Source organism: Humulus lupulus, chromosome X (assembly GCF_963169125.1).
Source record: "Humulus lupulus chromosome X, drHumLupu1.1, whole genome shotgun sequence".
Taxonomy (NCBI): Eukaryota; Viridiplantae; Streptophyta; class Magnoliopsida; order Rosales; family Cannabaceae; genus Humulus; species Humulus lupulus.
The window spans coordinates 247,434,964-247,443,459 of record NC_084802.1 but is presented as its reverse complement, the minus strand read 5'-3'; positions in this window follow the sequence as shown (position 1 = coordinate 247,443,459).

Sequence of the window (8,496 nt, the reverse complement as noted above, 5' to 3'; positions counted from 1 at the left end):
TTTCGGCCAAAAGGGAAGGAGGAAGATGAGAGGTTTTTAAAGATGTGATTTTTTGCTTGTGTGAAGAAAGTGTATAGAGTTGGGTTATTTAAAAAAAAAAGTGGGTTTTTTATTTACTTTTGGACCTTTGGCATTCTGGGACTATTTTTGTAACGACCCCAAATTCGGTATTAAGGCTTAGGGCCTGAGATAGCGTGCCTGGAGGGCATAATGGAATTCTGTGTGGGTCTTTAATGGGTTTTATGCATGATTATGATTTAGTGCACGTTTTATGATTATGTGATTAATTGTAGTGCATGATTATGTGAATTAATATGCATGTAGACATGATTGAGCATACTTGTAATTTGGCCATGTTGGGCATGACTATGTTGATACCTGTGATCTATGACTCGAGACGATCCTAGAACGAGCGGGTTAGCGGAAAGTCAAAGCGAGAACCTGTACCAGGCTTGGGTTAAGCCTGGGGAGTTAATCGAGAATTTGGGAATGTATTTGGTGATTTATTAGGCATTGGGTAGCGAACGGGAATTATTAGGAACACTTGAGGAATTAGTGGGAATTTGGGTATTAAGACTAAAATGCCCTTTATGGACATAAAGGCTTAGAATTGGTAAGAGAGGGTATTTTGGTCATTAGGCTTGCAAGAGATAAAATAAAGGAGGCCTTTATACTTAGTGGATTTAGTAGAGAAAATTATAGGCTGAAAAGAAAGAAAGAAAGAAAGAAGAGAAAAGAAGAGAGGGAAAGCTGAAGGGTTGGCTTTGAAGATTTGGTTTGTGGTCCTCCCACCCTTTTTCTTTGATTTTCCTTGAGGTGAAGCTCAGTGGTAAGCTAGGTTTGTGGATTTGCAAGAGATTAGCAAGATCAAATCAGAGATTTGAGGTAAGTTCTTGAGGTTTTCGGTTTTAGGGTTTTGCTGGTTTTGAACTATGTTTTTGAGCTAAATGGATGGGGTTTTTGGGGGAAAACAGGTCAAGGTTGTAAAGGTGCAAGCCAAGGAGGTCTAGGGTTCAGTTCAAGGTCGAAATTCCACCCACGGTATGATTTCTAAGACCCTATCCTTGTTGTTTGATTGATTGATTTTTCTGGTTTTGGGGTTCATTGGGTTAGATTTTGAGTTGTGGGTTGCTTGAGCTTGGGATTGAGTTCTTGGGGTGCTTGGGATGAGTGTGTGGTGTATATATGTTTGTTTTTGGGCTTGGGAAAGAGTTGGACAAGTTTGGGTTCGAAATGGGGGAAGAAAATCGCAAGATGCGATTTTTGGTTTTGCTATGCTGCAACTAGCGCTACAGCGCTAGGCAGGGGGCGCTGTAGCGCTAGCCCCTGTCTGGTGAGGGTGGTTCTGCTTGTAGCGCTACAGCGCTACCTTTTGAGCGCTGTAGCGCTGCACTGTTCACAGAGGGGATTTTTGGGCTTTTGTGAAGGGATTTTTGACCTAGGGTTCGGGGCTCGATTCCGCCACTTTGTTTTGGGGATTTAGGGCTTCCCGGGGGCTCGGGATTAGTCCCGAGGCTAGGTTTTGGACTTGAGGATTGGTGATGACTTTGACTTGTGGATTTTGCTTAGGTAAGCGCTAAGGCTCGGGTAAGATCGTGCTCAAGGAGTCAGGTTGATCAAGGCTACTTAATCTAAAGGTAAGAAAACCGTAACACCCGAGTTTAGGGCATGGCCCCACTATGTGATTGTAGGGCGTGGCCCCGGATTGTATTACGTGAAAATGCTTAACCTTAAATGAACCATGATATGTGTGAATGTTTATTATGAATGTACTATATGTGTGATTATGATGAAACGAGCGGCAGAGGCCGGGTACGGCATAGGCCGGGGCGGCCGTGGGCCGAAAGTAACACAGCACATGGGATGCTTATATTCAGGGTGGGACCCAAGGGATACATGAGTTATCCTCGCGGTGAGAACCGAAACTCCAGGCTTTGGTAAGGCCTTGGGAGCAGCATGGCCGTACTTGTTTATTATGGTGGTTTTTCCTATGTATCAGTGAATTATTGCCAGCTATTTGTTTTGCATATGTTATGTGTTATTTGGGTTTTCTTGCTGGGCTTCGGCTCACGGGTGCTCCGTGTGGCAGGTAAAAGCAAGGAGTCAGTCAACCGGCCATGAGTATGGAGAGCGTGGGGGCGGCGCGTACATGTTCGGCCTGCCCGACTGCTTTGGTTGGGGGCATTTTGTATATGGCTGTATTTAACCATTCTTTTGATAGATGATCAAGTGTAAATCTATTTTGGTGTTGTAAACATTTTGTAAACCTTATTTTGGGATCCCAGATGTTTTATATTTAACGTTTTCAATGAAGTTGACCATTTTAAAAGAATACACCCTTAAACTCTGGTTTAATCACACTTTTGGTTTTAGAAACCACTTTGAGTCAATTAAATGCACAATTTCTGTTTTAAACTCACTTAGTAACGGCTCTAAGGTAGTAGGGCGTTACAATTTTTCTCTCCACGATCACGGGTGGTTTTTTGCAGTGATCGTGGGTCTGCTGTATGGAGATGAACAGTTATTATTTTTTATAATGACGTCATCTGGAGAAAAAGTTTATTATGTGAATGTATCATATAATAAACTTGGGGGGCAAATGTTATCCCAAAAATTTGAAAAGAATGATTTGGCAATAAAATTAACACATGGCATGAGTTAGTTGGGTGATCTGGCTTAGCAATAGCCCAATACATTAGTTAAGAAGTTGGACTGCTTGAGAGATGCATAGTCAAGTCAAATACACCCGACCGAGGAGAATATTTGGCCTAAGGAGTGCTTGGCTCAGACCCCAGTTTGAAGACCCAAGTGATTGGTTTGAATCCAAGTCCAAGGAGATTGAAGGAGGGGTTTGGATTTTGGTTCGAGGGATAAGGACATCATGTCCGATCGAACCTTAGCTTGGGAGCCTCTCAAGCATTTGGCTCGGTTGTGTCCGAGGTAAGAAGCTAAGGGAAAGAGGTCCCATGCAAGCCAAGGATTGGGACTTAGGTTTCAGTCAAGGGAAGGCCACATCATGTCCGATCGGACATAGTTCAAGATGCCAAGAGGAGAGATGCCTCGGACTTGTTCAAGGTGAAGTGCCAGTCAGGGTGGCTTGGACCACTTTGGTCCGAGTAGAAGGACATCATGTCCGATCAGACATGCCATGGAAGAGGTATGCTCGGGCTTGTCCGAGGTGAGAAAAAGGAGGAAGGTTGGCTCGGACCGCTTTGGTCCGAGGAGAAGGCATGAAAAGGATGGCTCGGACCACCTTGGTCCGAGGAGAAGACTACAAGGTCCGATCGGACCTTGATTGAAGGAAATAGGCTCGGACTTGACCGAGGTGAGATGCCAAAGAGGATGGTTCGGATCACCTTAGACCGAGGAGAAGGCCATCATGTTCGATCGGACATGTCATGGAGGAGGTTACCTCGGACTTACCTGAGGTAAGGTGGAAAGGGAGTTGGCTCGGACCACCTTGGTCCGAGGAGAGCCATGCATATACCACATTTGGCCCACGGAAAGCTCGAAGGAGTAATCAACATGCATGTGAGGCTACGTCAAAATCCCCGAAGCGACTTCAGTGAGAATTGGTCTAGGCACCCGGGAATCTCTCACTCCTCACTCGAATTGAGGGATCAGTTGTATTTTAAACATTTATTGTAATATAAATATAAGGTGAATAATAAAATATCCCTATCTAAAGGGGATATCAGTTGAGAATCCCAGGCCTATAAATAGAGGGTTGGGAGGATCGTAACAGGACTTTTGGGCAAATTAAGAGTGAATCTGTGTTCTAGAGAGAGAAAGTGTGTGCTTCCTGAGAGAAACCCTTTTTTGTATTCTGGAATATTTGTACTAAAGAAACTCAGTTGACACTGGTTCATCTGATCTTGAGTGTGAATACAGTAATAAAATCTCTAAGTGGATTAGGCTATTACCAACTATCGGGGCTGAACCACTATAAAAATCTCGTGTTATTTACTTTTATTGATTAAAACTGTCTGTTGTCGTTTATATTCTCTTGAAGGCTTGTCGTATTTGACATTCTCACGTCGTTGGCTAAAATCACAGTCAACAAGTCTAAATCATGAGTAGTCATGAACTCCTATTTGTGCTTATTGGATCTTTCGATTCACTCATTAAGGTTTCTTAGTATAATGAGACTAGTGACTTTTGTTTTGGAGATTCAATATCATGAATGGTTGGGAAGATGGCTTACAATAATGGAATTCATACTTCCCTAACAGATCGAATATTCCCTTAAGGGTTAATTTTGGAACTGAATAGTTATTGAACTCAAATCTATAATTTGATTGTAGATTAATTATTTGCTAGTGAATTGATGGTACTTAAGGAAGAAGAGGAAATTAGAAGGGTAAAACAGTAGTTTTGACCAGCTCTAATTAACGAACAAATAATTGGAGGACAAAACTACATTTATTGATCATATCAATGGACTGCAAAGAAAAATCTGTAAATATAATTCTATAAGTACTTATAGTGAAATTCCATATTTATAGTGGAGTAATCATGGAATTAATAAATAAGATTATTAGATTAAAGAGTTTAATTAAAAATCTGGTTTATTGGAGCTTCGTATTGTAGGTGTTATCCCTGTTTTTCCCTAGGACATGTGGCATGGCACACTGGGTCCATGGGTTATTTTAAAGAGATCCAAGTCCCAGATTGAGCCGAATGGATGGGGACAGGATAAGTCCGGATGGCCTAATTACCAGCAAGCCTAGCATTATCCACTGGGCGCCCCCACACGAGGGAATCGGGACCATGACGTGGGCCCGATTTTTCCTCCCAAACTAGCCTAATGCGTCATCGGGGATGCGATTAATGGTGATAGACTCAAGTCTAAGAATGGACCAGGATGATATTGGATGAACCCGAGCTCTGGTAAATGAACCAAGGTCCTGCTAAATGGACCAGGATGTTGGTAAATGAACCTAGACCAGGCGTCCGGGTTGGGCATGATAGACTGCCCCACCCACTAACATCACCTCGAGAAACACGGAGCTTTGTCTCCTCGACTAACGTGCAGAAGAGGTTACATACGGAATGTACACCATTATTTAGAATAGTACTGCCACTACTCTAATGGATCCTGTCCCCAGGATCTCCTTAGAAGCCCACGCGGACCAGATTGTAGCTACGTACTGTTGCCAGTTGTATAGCATGGTTAGGCTCAAGCCAGCCCAATGGGCACTGATTAGTGTATTTTATTTGATAGAATCCTTTGTATTAAGCCTCCATTAGTGAGCAAATCATAATTATATCTGCATTGGGCCCATAATAGTCCGGCCCAAGTCTAATGCATCCAACTGCCTATAAATAGGATAAGTTGTGCACTGTAGAGAGGATCCGAGTTTTCTTTTGTAAGCACATACTCTGCTCAAACTTGCAGAAAACTCCATTGGTAAAGCTTTCTAAGCTCTATTACAATAGACTCCTGGATTAAGGCTCTTTAACGCCCCAACAACATAAAAACCCTTGTGTGATTCTCTTTAAATCCTTTCATTTTGCTCTCTTATCTTTGATAATTCTAGTTTCCGAAAAACTTGGTAAACATTTTGATGCTTTCATTGAGAACCCGAATAAATCTTGAATATCTACAACAATGGTGAACACCAGACACACTGTGTTTGATCCTGTTCACCAACAACAACAAGGCAATGGGGAGCCATTGCCCAATCAACAGTTCCCTTAGGACAAACCTAAGGACACACCCTATCAAATGCCTCAGCCTGACGATTCCCATCAAACTCGGCTCAAGAAAAAGGGAAAGACAAGATGGATGACCCTGTGGGAAAAGCAAACCCCCGAAGGAAAACTCATCCCGTCCTGAAAACCGGAGCCAACCCAGGGCAGCTCTCTAGGAAAGAGCGGATGCGTCCCGTCCCAGGACGGGATCATCCAATCGATCCGCAAGGGAAGCCCCTGTAGGGTGCCAGGCCCCGGATTGTCCTTGGACAGACTGGACGGGAGCAACGTCTCCATCCCAGTGCCTCTATAAACAAAGATCACCGAGGGCGCCAGCGCGCAGAAGAGCCGGAGGCCATCAGTTCGGGGGATGGCACGTCCCGGATACACTTACGTGATGGTTTGAATGCTTGAAAAGAAGGAGCCCGCAAGGAAAAGATCTGCCCCGAGGGGGAGATCTGAGGAATAACCTTACCGATAGGAGAAACGAAGGGGTCCCCTGGATGATGGAATGGCCAGATAGTTCATGGAACAGCTGGCTGCATCAAAGAAGGCCACAGACCATCTGGTCCGAAAGCAAGAGGGAGGAGGTTCTGATTTCGAGGAGGAGGAAAAAGAACCATTGTCCCACTACAAATAGCTAATGACCGTAGCCCACATCTGTGACAATGGCCAGTGCCAATGCTTCTCAATCACTCTAGACGAACCCGCGGAGGAGTGGTGGAAGAGACTGCCACCATGAGAATGGACATGCGAATCAGTGCCTTTTCCAATATCAAGAAGCTCCCCACGGAGACCCTGAGGGCCTACATTCAGCGCTTCATGGAGGAAGCCTCAAAAACTAAGGTGGACAATGGACAATGCCTAGTAGGATCCAAGCCGAGTCCCCTCTTTGGGATGACATGCAGCGCAGCAAGGCGGCCACCCTCGAAGAATTCATAAGGAGGGCACAAGGCTTTATCAACTGGGAGGAGGCCCAAATACAAGCATTCAGATGGGAGATGACCCCCCAGCCAAGTGCCTAGACCTTTCCTGGATATGGGATGCAATACCCTACAAACCATTATCTGACACCCCCGGTGGCGCCAGGATCAGCTGGCACTCACGGAATGACCTTCACAACCCCAAAGGTCTACGGTCTCACTTCCTCGGCATATGCGCCAGCATAATCCACCCCATTCTTCGGATACAGTATGGCGCCGATCGGATATAGTGCCCCTCCCAGTGGAGCCCAGCCGTCCCTAATGGGGGGGGACAGAGGCAAGCGTGAACCCCTCCCGGGGAAAGAGATCGGGGAAAGGACAAAACCAATTCGAGCCCTCCAAGAAGGGAAAGAGGGGCTACGATCCCAATACATGGAATACACCAACCTAGTGGACACCAGGGAGAACATATACCTGGCCACGGGAAGTACGGTCCATTAACAGAAACCCACCCCCATGTTCAAAGTGGGAAAGAACTCAAGGGACACCAGCAAAAGGTGTGCCTACCACAAAGATGTGGGTCATACGACCGAGGAGTGTTGTCAGCTGAAGGACGAAATCAAAAATTTGATCATGCTGGGGCATCTCCACCAATGGGTCAGGATGTTGGTGGGAGTTCTGGGATTTCCAGCAGCTCCTAGACAACCCGCGGTCCCCAGTGCGCCTGGATTGTACAGACCTCCCTAGGGAGGGTACGTTGCAAGCCCAGGAACACAGGCCCCTCGGGGGACCCCAATTGTGAAGGCACCCGGACCCAGAATGTCATTTGCCTCCAGAACTGTGCCCCCACGAATAGATGGTCACGTGGCCACCATAGCAGGAGGAACACATCTGGGGGGACCATCCCGGAATGATCAGAAACAGTACCTCAGTGAACTCGACCACAACCACGAGGTATGCGCCTTGGTCCAAACCCTGGCTCAATGCCCAAAGTTGATGAATTTAACCATCACTTTCATGGAAGAAGACACCCAGAACGTCCACTTCTCGCATCATGACCCTCTGGCCATCAATGCCCAAATCGCCAACAAAATGGTGTCCAAAGTGTTGGTGGATGACGAAAGTTCTGTCAATGTGTTGTTGAAGCTGGCCTTCATTGCAATTGGCTTGACTGAGGCAGATCTAGCCTCATGCCCAACGCAGATATACGACTTCAATGGGGATTAAATACTCCCAATGGGGAAAATCCAGTTGTCGCTAATGTTGGGGAACGAGATTCGAGATTCAGGGCTCGTTCAAGTTCTGTACGTTCATAGTGGTGGACTGCCCCACTGCTTACAACATTGTTTTCAGTCAGCCCACACTGGTCGATTTCGGTGCCATCACCTTCATCCGCCACCTTTGTATGAAATTCCCCTGCGACAATGGAGGGATGGGAACTGTTCGAGGAGACCAGAAGTGTTATCACATCTCTCCCGACCAATTTACATGGTCCGCGAAGAACCTCTTGAGGAGGAGAATGCTGATCCAATCCACCCCCTCCCCCAGTTCGGAGGATGGTCCAGGAAGAAGATGAATTGGATTTGCGAATAGGAGCGGACCAGACACTAAAACCCATGGAAGAGATTGAGGAGGTGTGCATCAAAGACAGTGACTCGACCAAAGTGATCCAGGTCGGGAGGAACCTGAACTCAGAGGTCAGGGCTGCCATCGTCGCCCGAGTGAAAGAAAACCAATACGTCCTGGCTTGGTCTCATTCGGATATGACCGGGATTGACTGCAACGTCATATGTCACACCTTGAACATTGATGAGAGTGCAACTACGGTCTGGAAGAAGTGGAGACCTCTAGGGGTGGAGAGGATCGAAGCCCTCAAATT